This window comes from Cynocephalus volans, chromosome 6 (genome assembly GCF_027409185.1).
Source record: "Cynocephalus volans isolate mCynVol1 chromosome 6, mCynVol1.pri, whole genome shotgun sequence".
Classification (NCBI taxonomy): domain Eukaryota; kingdom Metazoa; phylum Chordata; class Mammalia; order Dermoptera; family Cynocephalidae; genus Cynocephalus; species Cynocephalus volans.
In genome coordinates, this window is record NC_084465.1 from 17,787,862 (window position 1) to 17,801,866 (window position 14,005).

A 14,005-nucleotide genomic window follows, 5' to 3' on the forward strand; every position below is an offset into this window, starting at 1 on the left:
TCATATTCCACAGCTTGTGGGACATTATCATCATTGGTACATTCGGTGCTCCATTGCTACCAATAAATCCAGTATAATTTATGCCAGTCATTATTATTTTAATTTGTGTTTCTCTGATGACCAAGGTATTTGAGCATCTCTACATACACTTGCTAGTCTTTTAAGTTTCCTCTCCTGTAAATTGCCTGTTTATAATCGTCCATTTTTCCATTATGGTTCCTGTATTTTTCTTCTTGAACATACAAGGATTTTAAATCAGTGAGGAAAGCATGGATTTTTAAATAGTTCAAGACAACTAGGTAGCCATCTAGACTACTACTAAAATAAAATTGTATCTCACAGCTTATAAAAAGATAAATTTCTAGTGCTTAAGTGTTTTAAATGTAAAAAATGAAGTCATAAAATTTTTAGAAAAATCAGATGAGATTTTTATTTTTATTTTTTAATTTTTTTATTCGTTATGAATATTTATGAATATGAAGCTGATTTTTACCATTCATGCCCAAGATGTGATGGCCAGATGCACACTGGCAGCATTCCCATTACCACAAATTGCGATTACACCCCGTGTACTCCACCCCATTATCCTCGACCTCCCTCCCCATCTCCCTTTCCCCCACTCCACTGTGTATGCCCAGGTGTGCTCTCTCCCTCTGCAAGTCCAGCACACACTGTGGTCTGTCTTTCCTCCCTTCTTTCTCTCTTATCTCCCACTTAGGAGTGAGCACATGCGGTATTTATCCCTCTGTGCTTTGCTTATTTCACTTAACATAAGTTTCTCCAGGCTCATCCATGTTGTTGCAAATAGGAGAATTTCATTCTTTTTTATGGCAGAGTAGCATTCCATGGTGTATATGTGCCACATTTTCCTTACCCAATCGTCCATCGATGGACATTTAGGTTGGTTCCACACCTTGGCTATTTAAACAGAGCTGCAATGAACATGGGAGTGCAGGTATCCCTTCAACATGATGATTTCCATTCCTGTGGGTATATACCCAGAAGTGGATTGCCAGATCATATGGAAGATATATCGGCAGTTGTTTGAGAAACTCCATACTGTTTTCCATAGTGGTTGTACTAATTTATAGTCCCACCAACAGTGTAGGAGCATTCCCTACTCTCCACACCCTCACCTGCATTTGTTATTCTCTGTCTTTTTTGATTGTAGCCAGTCTAACTGGGGTGAGATGATATCTCAATTGTGTTTTTAATTTGCATTTCCCTGATGACTAGTGATGTTGAGCGTTTTTTCTTGTACCTGTTGGCTGTCTGTATGTCTTCCTTTCAAAAATGTCTATTCAGCTCCTTTGCCCATTTTTTAATTGGGTTATTTGTTTTTTACTGTATATTTGCTTGAGTTCCCTGTATGTTATGGATATTAATTCCTTGTTGGATGCATAGTTAGCAAAAATTTTCTCCCATTCTGTAGGTTTTCATTTCACTTTGTTGATTGTTTCCTTTGCTGTGCAGAAGTTTTTTTAGTTTGATATAGTCCCATTTGTTTATTTTTTCTTTTGTTTTAAAAAAAAGATGACTGGTAAGGGGATCTTAACCCTTGACTTGGTGTTGTCAGCACCACGCTCTCCCAAGTGAGCCGTGGGCCGGCCCACTTTTTTTTTTTTTTGTTGCCTGTGCTTTTGGGCTCATGTTCATAAAATTTGTGCCCAGACCTAGTTCCTGAAGTGTTTCACCTATATTTTCCCTTAGTACTTTTACAGTTTCTAATCTTATACTTAAGTCTCTAATCCATTCTGAGTTGATTTTAGTATATCGTGAGAGATGCATGTCTAGTTTCTTTCTTCTGCATATGGAAATCCAATTTTCCCAGCACCACTTATTGAAGAGGCAGTCTTTTCCCCAATGTAGGTTTTTGTTGCCTGTGTCAAATATCAGATGGCTGTAAGTCTGAGGGGTGATTTCTGGGTTCTCTATTCTGCTCCACTGGTCTGAGTGTCTATTTTTATGCCAGTACTATGCTGTTTGTTTTTTTAAAAAAAAGATGACCGGTAAGGGGATCTTAACCCTTGACTTGGTGTTGTCAGCACCACACTCTCCCAAGTGAGCTAACTGGCTGGCCACCCCTATATAGGGATACAAACCCATGGCCTTGGTGTTATCAGCACCACACTCTCCCAAGTGAGCCACAGTCCGGCCCTCATGCTGTTCTGGTTACTATAGCTTTGTAGTATAATTTGAAGTCGGGTGGTGTTATGCCTCCATTTTTTTTCCCCCCCTCAGGATTGCTTTGGCTATTCGAGGTCTTTTGTTGTTCCATATGAATGTTAAGATTATTTTTTTCCATTTCTATGAAGAATGTCATTGGTATTTTGATGGGGATTGCATTGAATCTGTAGATCGCTTTGGGTAGTACAGACATTTTCATCATGTTAATTCTTCCAATCCACAAGCATGGAATGTCTTTCCATCTTTTTGTGTCTTCTTTAATTCAGATGAGATTTTTAAAAAATAATTTCAAATTAGGGAAGGCCTTTCCAAGTATGACTGATAATTTCAACAATTTAAAATAAATTTCTGCATGACAGAAAATGGCATTCGTCAAAAGACAAGTGACGAAACTGGAAAAAAATTGCAACACATTTCACAAAGAGCAAATTTTTCAAATCTATAAAGAACTGCAGATCAGGATAAAACAACAATAATTTAACAGAAAAATGGAGAAAGGTATGAACAGATAGGTCACAGGAAAGGAAATAACAGCTCTTAAGCAAATGAAATGTGTTCAACCTGACTCAATTGCCAAACCAAAGAATATGTGCATTTGTAACTTTGATAAATTTCCCTCCATAGAAAATACCAATTAATATTCCACCAGCAATGTATGAAGGTCTCTATTTCCCAATACCCTTGGCAACATACTATGTTATCAAACTTTTTAATCTTTGCCAAGCTGATACATTTATTAAGTGAATTTGGTGTACATTTCTCTTATTATGATTCAATCCATACAATGGAATTCTGTGCAGTCTTTCACAAATCTGATCACCAAAATCTATTCTTAAGTGAAAAAAGGAATATGCAGAACAATATTTAGTATACTACCATTTGGGTAAAAAGAGGAACAACATTTTGTAAAAGGGCACTTGGTTAATTTGCAGTGTCATAACACCAAGGTCAAGAGTTCAGATCCCTGTATTGGCCAGCCATCCAAAAAAAAAAAAAAAAAAAAGTAGAAACGGAAGAAAGACCAACAGATTTAACTATGGAGACAGTCCAGCTGTACTTCTTGTGTCTTGGAGCTGACTCTGGTAGCTGAACATGTTCTTCTTTTTAAATATTTAAATTAAGGAATTCTTAACATACAGGAAAATGCATATAATTTGATGAATTTTCCCTTTTGCTCATACTCCTTTAACCACTATCCACTTCAAGATACATAAGATTTCCATCACTCTAGAAAGATTCCTTCTTGCCTCTTTCTAGTCAATATCCTCCCAGAAGTAATCCCCATTCTGATTTCTACCACCACAGATTAGTTTTGCCTGTTCTTGAATGTTATATACATGGAATCATGCAGTATGTACTCAAATATATTGTGTCTGGCTTCTTTCTTTCAACATAATGTCTTTGAAAATCATCCATGTTATTGCATATTATCAGTAGTTTATTCTTTTTTCTTGATGTGTAGTATTCCATTTATGAATACACCACAAATTGTTTATACCATGAACTCACCGGTGAACAATTTATACACTATTCAGCTTTTATGCTCACATAGTGTAATAATTTTTTGTTTTCTAATTTTAAGGGAAATGGCATAAAATTAACGTTGAGCACTTCCTTCCAGCAGAAGCTGTTTTGTTGCAAATTGTACTGTAAGTAGTGAGATACTAAACTAATAGTAGATTTAGTCTTGAATAGGTTCGTGAGATCGTAACCATGGGGCAGGGTTGTAGGAATTTCACTGCAGAAAGAGGAGGACTAAAAGATTCTGTGTGAAAGCCACTTAGATGCTTAAGATGGAAAAAGCTTTGGCTATTATTTGGCATAGCTAAACAAATATTTTTCAGCTCTTCCTCTGTATTAGTCCATTCCTGTTGTTTATAATAAAATACATGGAACTCGGTGATTTATAAAGAAAATGAAATTTATTGCTTACAGTTTTGGAGGCTGGAAAGTCCAAAGTCCAGGGAACACATCTGGTGAAAGTCTTGGAATCCAAAGTCCAGGGAACACATCTGGTGAAAGTCTTGGTGGTAACAATCCTGCAGGGGTCTCACATGGCAGAAAATGGCAGAGAAGAGACTTTAGAGAGAGCAGGATAGCTCCTCATGCATTCTCCTTTTAAATTCCTCAGAACTATGGCCCTATGAGGAAAATAGAGTAGTTTAGTCAGGCCCCCTCTCCTCAGGTCTGGTTGGGGGTGGTGCAGCAAATTCTTCGTAAACAAGTTGTGTGGGAGTAGAGTTAGTGCACATACACGCCTGTGTATCTTTTTACCTTGTTGCTACTCCTGTGTGTTTTGCCGTGTGTGAAGCAGCAGCTCTGAACTGCTGCTGGGCAGAGCTCACATCTAAAAATAGAGCACGTTTACTTTGCTGGCAGCTGCTCAGTTTCTCTTTGGACTGCCCAGCTCTTAGATGTGTGTATGCTGAATAAAGACTATTCTTTCTTCAACCAAGACTCCAAGGATTTTTTTCTGGTCACCTAGCTTGTACACATGTGTGTGAAGGGTTTGTGATCCAGTCTGGACAATGGGCTCGAGGGGTCTGTGAGCTCCAGACCCAGCCCTAGCTCTACAGCCCCTGACCACCATTTTTAATCCATTCACTTCAGCATGGTCCTACAATCTAATCATCTCTTCAAGGCCCCACCTTTCAATTACCATAATAGGATTTCCCACCCTCTTTGCTCTATTGCAGCAGGGACTAAGTTTTGGGGAGACATTGAACCCAAGGCATCCCCCAATATACAAACGTAACGTGGAAGTCCAGAGAAGGGAGAAATCAAAGAGGTCTGGAATAGTCAAGGAAAGCTTTATGGAGGAAACAGGGACTTAATTCTTAGGGATGATGAGGATGTGGATACATGGAATACAGGCAAGCATGACTGTTGAGTTAGAAATGGACCATAACAGCCTGGGAGGATGGATAGGCTGCCATATCACAACAGAGTTGGAAGAGGGGCAGAGGGAATTAGAACTGAATAATATGTGTAGTGGATTGAATTACATCCCTCCAAAACTCACTGAAACTTGAATTGTGTCCCCCAAGTGTTATGTATTAGAAACTTCGCCCCCACTGTGACTGTTAAGAGGGTGGGAAATCCTATTATGGTAATTGAAAGGTGGAGCCTTGAAGAGGTGATTGGATTATAGGACCCTGCAGTAGTGAATGGATTAAAAATGGTGGTCAGGGGTGTGGTTCTGAGGGTTTTAAAAGAAGAGAGTCTGTCTCTCTTGCTCTCTCTGCTCTCTCTGCTTCCACCATTTTGTTTACCTGGTCTGGGGCCTTACAAGGCCATACACACAGAAGACCAGTAGCCGTATCAACAGCTGTAAAGATGTATCTGAAATTCTCTGACCTTGGCAGTGGTCCGACAAAGTCCACCTGCCATCAAGTCAGGGGCACCCTTCCTCGAGTTATTTGCCCATCTGTCTGGGGCACCCGCCGGGGGTGTGGCCTCTCTTGAGCACATACTGGACAAGCACGACAGGCATTCACTACATCTTCCCATTTTATAGGCAGGGCCCATCTTTGAGCCGCCATCCACGTGGTTTTGCTGCCAGCATGCTGCATTCATCGATGTAACCACTGGGCTACATCAGCAGCTGGGGCTCTCTCCAGCGATCTTACCTTAGCCAAGGCATTGGCTTCATCATTTCCTGGACTGGCTAAGGGCAACTGTCCTGTGACATGGAAAAGAATTACTTCTTTCTCATGTCCCAATTCCCATAACTCTTGCCACATGGCTTGTCCCCACAGGGGTCGGTGGCCTACCATCCACCGTTGATATTTCCAAGTAGAGATCCAAAGGGTTAATCCTTTGTACACAGCCCAGCTGTCACTACAGACGGTTAATGGCCCAGGCTCATTTTTTATCACCATCCATACTGCTCTCGATTCAGCCTATTGACTGCTTTGCCCTGTGCCATTTTCATACCACACGGTTCAAGCAGCTGCACTCACACATTCCACTGAGTGGTTACCTGGCCCTTGTTTATACCTGTGGCTATTCTGCAACTGCTGCCTCAGGGATGGGTGTATGGAAATGGAGGCCAATTTTTCCACCTCCTCACCAGAGCACATCACACTATCCACCCCTAGGTCCCATAACTGCAGCAGCCAGGCAGCCAGGGGCTCCCCCTGTTTCTGCTGGAACTGTCTCCCCAAGTCAACCAATTCAGCCTGGGTATACCGGACATAGGTGGTGAATTGGGTCACCTGTGGATTGCCCACCAGTTTTCTGCCTGGTCCCATAGGCTGCTCTTGCTTCATTTTCGGATGCACAACAGGTTGTGCCTGGAGATGCACCTTCTCCCCCAACTCACCACTGGGCTTGTCGTCTTCCCTGGTGTGAGAGGTGGGAGTGGCCAGTTGCTGCACATCATCCTCCAGGACATTTATCTGCGCTTCCGCCAACTCTGCTTTCCACTTCAGATCTCGATCAGCTTGCAGTATAGTGAGCAGTAGCCAGGCTCCGGTCAGCAGAAAAGTGGCCACCAGGCACCACGTGCTCAAGGACAGCCACATTTTCTCCCCCTCTGAAGGGATTCTCTGCTGTAGTGCCTGGTCTGTGCTGACTTGCAGTACAGTGAGCAGCAACCAGATGCCGGTCAACAGGGACGTGGCCACAGGGCACAACCTATTCAAAAGTAGCCACATTTCCTCCTTCTCCCAAGGGCTTCTGGCTCCCACACCTGCTCAGAATCCTTCTGACTATGCCAATTGTAGGGCTGGGGCTGGGTCTCACAGACTCCTCGAGGCCGTTCACAAACACTTCACATGCAGGTCTACGAGCTAGGTAACAGGAAAAGGTACTTGGAGCCATGGGTGAAGAAATAATAGGCTTTATTTTAGACACAAGCTCTGCCGAGCAGCAGTTCAGAGCCGCTGGCTCACACACTGAAAGAGCACACAAAAATAGAAACAGGCAAAAGGATACATGGGTGCACGTGTGCACTAACTCTACTCCCACACAACTTGTTTACAAAGGATGTGCTGCACCACACCCAGCCAGACCTGAGGTGAGGGGGCCTGACTAAACTACTCTATTTTCCTCACATATGGCAATTCAGCAATATCTGTCAAAATTACAAATGTAACTTAAATTTTTATAATTTAAATTTAGGAACTCTTTATCCAGTATATTCACTTCTATGAATTATTCCAAGAGCTATAATATTTTGTATATTTGTGTTCTTTCTCTCCCTTCCTTGATTGGTTAGATAAAGCCTCATCTATTTTATTGGTTTAATTCTTTTCAAAGAACCAACATCTTTACTTACTTATTAGTAGTATCGTTTTTCTATATTTAAATTCATTTCAGAGTTTATTAGTTTTTCTTTGTGGAGTCCTCATTTTATTTCAATGATCTTTTTATAACTTCTTGATAAGATCCTTAAGTCACTCATTTTTATTTTTTCTTGTTTATTACTATAAGGATTCAACATCTTAACTTGTCCTCTGCCTGGGTCAGACTACGGCTCTGCTGCTTGCTAGCTCTGTGCTCTAGTGCTGCTTACTAGCACAGGTTCTGTGATAGTGGCATAAGTGAGTTAAGCATTCTGTGCCTCAGTTTCCCAATCTGCAAATGGGAATAATAATATACACAATTTTTAAAGTCATTGTTGGAATTAAGTAAGTTAACATATTTGAAGTGCTTAAAAGAATGGCTGATGCATAGTCAGCACCTATGTAAGTGTTTAATGTTATTTTCTTTGTGGCCTAATATACAGCCAGTTTTATTGGACATTCTATGGGTCCTTGAAAGGGAAGTCTGTTCTTTGTTTTCAAGTGTAAACTATAGTAACAACCTATTCCTTATTATTTGTGATATTTAGATTATCTATGAGCTTTACTTAACATTTTTTATTTCAACTGTCATGAACTGTAATCTTCTGTTACTACTCTCCTTGTGACTAGTTGTTTTTGAATAGTGAGGCTATTTTTTGATGCATATTCATAAGTGTTATATCTTCATTGAGAAATGGACCCTTTATCATTCAAAGTGTGTATCTTTGACTTGCTTAATGATTTTGACCTGGATTCAACCTTGTTTGATTGTGACACCTGCTATCTTTTTATTTGCATTTGCCTAATTGTACTATCGCCTATCTTTTTATTGTCGACATTTATGTATCACTTTGTTCTGAATAGGGGTAAACAGCACAGAGTTAGATTTTGCTTTGTGATCCAATCTGTCAATTTTAATAGGTAACTTAAGCCCATTTACATTTTTGACACGAGAGATATGTTTGAGCATGTATCTAGCACATTATTTTATGACATTCTTTCTCCTTTAAATCATCTAAATAATCCTCCACAAAGATATCTATTTGCTTTGTTTTGTATATGCTACTTCTGATAATCTGGAAGGTTTATATTTTGTTTTAATGGGATAATTTTATAATGCCCTGAATCCTCACTTTCTTTAGACATTATCTATAATTCCATACAAAAGTATAATTAAAATTAAAAATAATCTGATGACAAAATTAATGTTTTCTCTTTTTCTCCACTTTGTGTTTAATTTGGTATTGTAGAATACACTCATATACCCACAACTTGATTTATCACCTTTAAATGATCTCTTTAAGATACCAATGTACTAACACTATTTTCTACCCTTCTGTCAAAGTAAAATATTTGGTTACAGCTTTCATACACACCAACTTTCTAGTCATCACTTTTCTAGTGATATTCTTTGTCCACCATTGATTTTCTTGTTGCTTTCTTTTCCTCTTTTTTTTTTCTTCTTGTGTTAGTTTTCTATAGACCCTAAGCTGTGTTGTATGGTTTGCTCATTTTTTGAGGAAGATGATTTTCCGGTACCAGCTGTTTTGATGGATCTGCATGTAGGGGGACCCCACAGTCATGTGCCCACCTACCAGGCATCTGCCTCGTGACTCGGACATTCTCATTTTCTCTTCTCCATCTCATGTGATAAGCAGCTGTGGAGCTGTTCACAATGATGTCTTCTTTGCCACAGGGCAAAGTGCTTCCCACAAATAGGACTTGTCTCTGAGATTCTTTGTTTTGCTCAGCCTCTTCTGCTTCTCAGAATTAATTGTTAGAAATTTTATACCTAAGTGCATTGCATTTATCAACTTGCAATGAAATATGAGGATTTAGCGCTCTCTCTCAGACACACACACCACACACACGTGGACTCTTCTCCTCTCCCCGTCCTCCTAACACACTTGCATCATTTTTGGTTGAACCAGCGTTCAGTGCTTACAGTTTTATGACCATGAAGTGTTTTGACAGCTCAGGCGTGACGTATGAGTACTTTTCCTTTCCTGCACACCTCAGTAATTGTCTTCTCATCTGCTTAGTTTTCTGTAGAGCTCATCTCCAAACTACCACCCAAACTCTCCTCTCAGTTTTTTAGTAAATGAGGAATTCTGTGTATTGAACCTTGAAAGAGTCTATCTTGGAGCCTTCTGATCCGCTCCACTCTGTATTGATTGATGTCTGGGACTGTTCCACAGCTGTCCTGAGATATGTCCCCACCATTATTCTGGGCATTCCCTTCACTCCTCTTAAGTTGGAGCCCCCTTTTCCTATATGCCATGTCTTCTTTCCTTGGTTTGTTCCCATATTTTTGGTGGAGTGCATTATTTAGGAGATAATTTTATGTTATATACTTATATGAAAAGATATTTGTTCTACTACATATTTGAATGACAGTTTCTAGTTGGAAATATTTTTCCCTCGGATTTCTTAATCATTGTTTTACTGTCCATAGTTGCTGAGAAATCCAATGTCTTTTATTGATTCGATTTTTGATTGTTTGCAAATTGTACCCAACTGAAAGCTTTAGTTCTCTTTTCTTTAGTTCTCTTTAGTTCTCTTTTTTTTTCTCCCCTTGTGTTCCTATAATTTTCTTTTTTAGTTCTATTGACACCCTGGACTGATGCCCAGGTCTAATTCCAGTTTCTGAATAGTAGTTGTAGCCACAGAGAGTGAGCATGAACTTAAACCTAGGATTCTTTTTAAAAAATAGCTTTATTATACAAAAAACACACCTATTTTAAATGTACGGTTCTACGAGTTTTGGCAAATGTATACAGTCATGTAATGACTACCATATACATGCACCTTAATGACTTTTCCAGTCCTTTCCCAAAAGGACCTATGGCCATTTACTCACGTGACAGTACACTAGGGAATATTCAGCTATTTTGAGGACTATGAGACACATGGTCTTAGTTGCTACACGGAGATTCAGAATGTCATGTTCCTCCACTCAACTGGAGTTAGGGGACCAGGTAATAAATGCAGTTCTTGCCAAAGTCCATTTTACTGTGGATTCACTGGATCCCCAAACCTGCCTGATAGTCATTTCCCCTTCCACTGAACCTATACCACTAACTACCTACTTCCACTTTTTTGGTTGCATGAGAAGGAAAAAAACCCCTTATTTTCAGCTACTCTTAGGTAGATGCGTATGATTATTAATAAAGATCTAAATTTAACCTTTGTGAGCATCCTTCTTGACATCTCTATGCATATCCACACAAATATATACAAAAATGGAATCACACCTGTCTCAGTTCATTTTGTGTTGCTATAACAGAATACCTGAGACTGGGTAATTTAAAAAGAACAAACATTTATTTTCTTATAGTTCTGGAGACTGGGAAGTCAAAGAGCAAGGTGCCAGCATCTGGTGAGGGCCTTCTTGCTGCGTCCTCACGTGGAAAAAGACAGAAGGGCAAGAGAGAGTGAACCCACTCCCGCAAGCCCTTTTTATACTGGCATTTAATTCATTTATGAAGGCAGAGCCCTCATGACTAAACACCTCCCAAAAGACTCCACCTCCCAATACTGTTGCATTGGGAATTCAGTTTCCAACACATGAATTTTGGGGGACACATTCAAACCATAACAACACTAAAAATGTTACTTTGTAACCTACTTATTTAAACTCACCAATATGTCTTATGTTTTTATAGTGTATTAGTTTACTACTGTTGCTTTAACAATTTGTCACAAATCTAGTGGCTTTAAACAACACAAATTTATCTTACAGTTCTGTAGGTCAGAAGTCTGAAAATGGGTCTGACTGGGCTAAATTGATCAAATTGTTGGTAGGGCCGCATGCATTCCTTTCTGGAAGTCCCAGGGGAGAATCCATCCCCTTGCCCTCTCTGGTTTCTAGAGGCAGCCCACGTTGCTTGGTTCATGGCTCTCTTCCTCCCCCTCCAAAGCCAGCAACCTGGGCTGAGTTGTTCTCATGCTGTCATCTCTTGGGTTCTCCCCCTTCCACTGCTAAGGACCTCTGTGATTACATTGGACCCACCTGGATAATCCAGGATCATCTCCCTATTTTCAGGTCAGCTAATTAGCAACTTTAGTTCCATCTCCAACCTTAATTCCTCTTTGCCGTGTAGCTGCACATATTCATAGGTTCTGGGGATTCAGACATGGACATCTTTGGGTGACCATTATTCTGCCTACCATAGTCACTAAATGTAAATCTACTTCACCACTTTCTAGTGATTGCAAAGTATCATATTGTGTAGATGTATCTCCGTTTATTGAACCAACATCTTGTTGATGGATATTTACTTATTAACTCATTTAAGAAATATTCATTGGGTACCTACTGTGTTCCATGTTAGGTGCTAGGGATATATTTGTAAGAAATTGTTGTTTCCCTTTCACATTATTATCATAATATTTCAATCACCAGTCTTGTGCGTATGTCTTTAAGCAGGTTTCCAATTATTTCCTTAGAATAAATTCCTAGATTTGGAAATGATGGGTCAAAGGGTACACTACATTTTGATACATTTGTTAAACTGCTTGCCAAGCAAAGATAGTACCTATTGATTTTCTCATGATTGGTGCACGAGTGTTTTCTTTCCCACCCTCTTCCCAGCTGGTTATTCTCAAATTTTTAATATTTGCCCATTGATAAGTGAAAAAATTTATAGTCTCATATTTTTGATCTCTAGCAAGGTTGAATATCTCTTCATATGATTGTTTCACATAAAAAGTTTACGTGATAAAATTTTTCTCACCTGGGGTCTGGATTCCTAGGTACAAGTAAGTGCCTTAGTGATGGAAGGAAGGAATACATATAAGAAACATTTTAGATTAAAATAAACATGAATCCTTAGCTTTCCTGAGAAGAATATGTGATTCCATGTCTGGGGTAGAAATGTGACAAGATCAGCCAGAGACAACTTGTGTCAAAGACCAAGGAACTTATCAAAGACTAAAGGAGTCATGTCAAAAGTTCACAGGAATGGGTATAGAGATTGTTTTCTAAGATGAAAAGAGTTCTGGAGATTGGTTGCCCAACAATGTGAATGTATCAAAACCACAACAAGATATGACCTCACACCTGTCAGGATGGCTGTTATCAAAAAGGGAAGAGATAAAAGTGCTGGCAAGAGTATGGAGAAAAGGGAACTTTTGTACACTGCAGCTAAGAATATAAATCAGCACAGCCATTATGGAAAACAATATGAAGGTTCCTAAAATATTAAAAATAGAACTGCCGTATGATCCAGCAATCCTGCTCTGGGCATATATTTGAAGGAAACAAAATCAGTATCTCAAAGAGATACCTGCACTGCCATATTCATTGCAGCATTGTTCACAATAGACAAGACATGGAAACAACCTGAAGTGTCCGCTGACAGATGAATGGATAAAGAAATTATGTGTGTGTGTGCACTATATATATATAAATATAAAGGTCTACTATATATATATGAAGGTGTACGATATAAAGGTCACTATATAATATGCACACACACACACACACACACACACACGAATATCATTCAACCTTAAAAAAGAAGGAAATCCTACCATTTGCAACAACATGAATGAAACTTGAGGGCATTAAGCTAAGTGAAATAAGCCAAAGACAAACACTATGTGAATTTCACTTATATGTGGAATCTAAAAAGTGGAACTCATAGAAACGGTAGAATGGTGGTTGCCAGGGGGCAGGGGGTTAGGAGAAATAGGGAGATGTTGCTCTAAGCTCACAAACTTTCAGTTATACAAGGAATAAATTCTGCAGACCTAATGTACAGCATGGTGACTTTAGTTCATAATAATGTATACTTGAAATTTGCTAAGACTCTAGATCTCAAGTGTTCTTCACACACACACACACACACACACACACACGGTAACTAGGTGAGGTGATAGATGAATTAACTAACTTGATTGTGGTAATTATTTCACATGTACACACAAGGGTACTTCAAAAAGTTCATGCAAAGATTTGCATTATCTTTTAATTCCATTTCTCCACAAACTTTTTGAAGTGCCCTCCTGTGTGTCAGTGTGTGTATCACATCATCACTTTGTACACCTTAATTTTATACATTGTATGTGTAAATCTAGAAGAAAAAGAATACAGGAAGGAAAGATTAATAACTATAAAAAAGGTTTTCTTTTTATTTTATTTTTGTCTTTTTCGTGACCGGCACTCAGCCAGTGAGTGCACCGGCCATTCCTATATAGGATCCTATATAGGATCCGAACCCGCGGCAGGAGCGTCACCGCACTCCCAGCGCCGCACTCTCCCGAGTGCGCCACGGGCTCGGCCCAAAAAAGGTTTTCATTAAGGGCTATGTCCCATTTTAACTTGTAAAGTTATTTGATGGCTTTATGCAGTTTACAACATGCACTAAATACAAATAAAGAGCAAATAAAAATAAACACTACACATAAAGAAACCCCACTGTGAACACTACTGAACACTACACATAAAAAGGTTAAGATGGTGAATTTTATGTATATTTTATCACAATTAAAATTTTTTTTAAAAGTTCACAGGAACCAATTTAAAG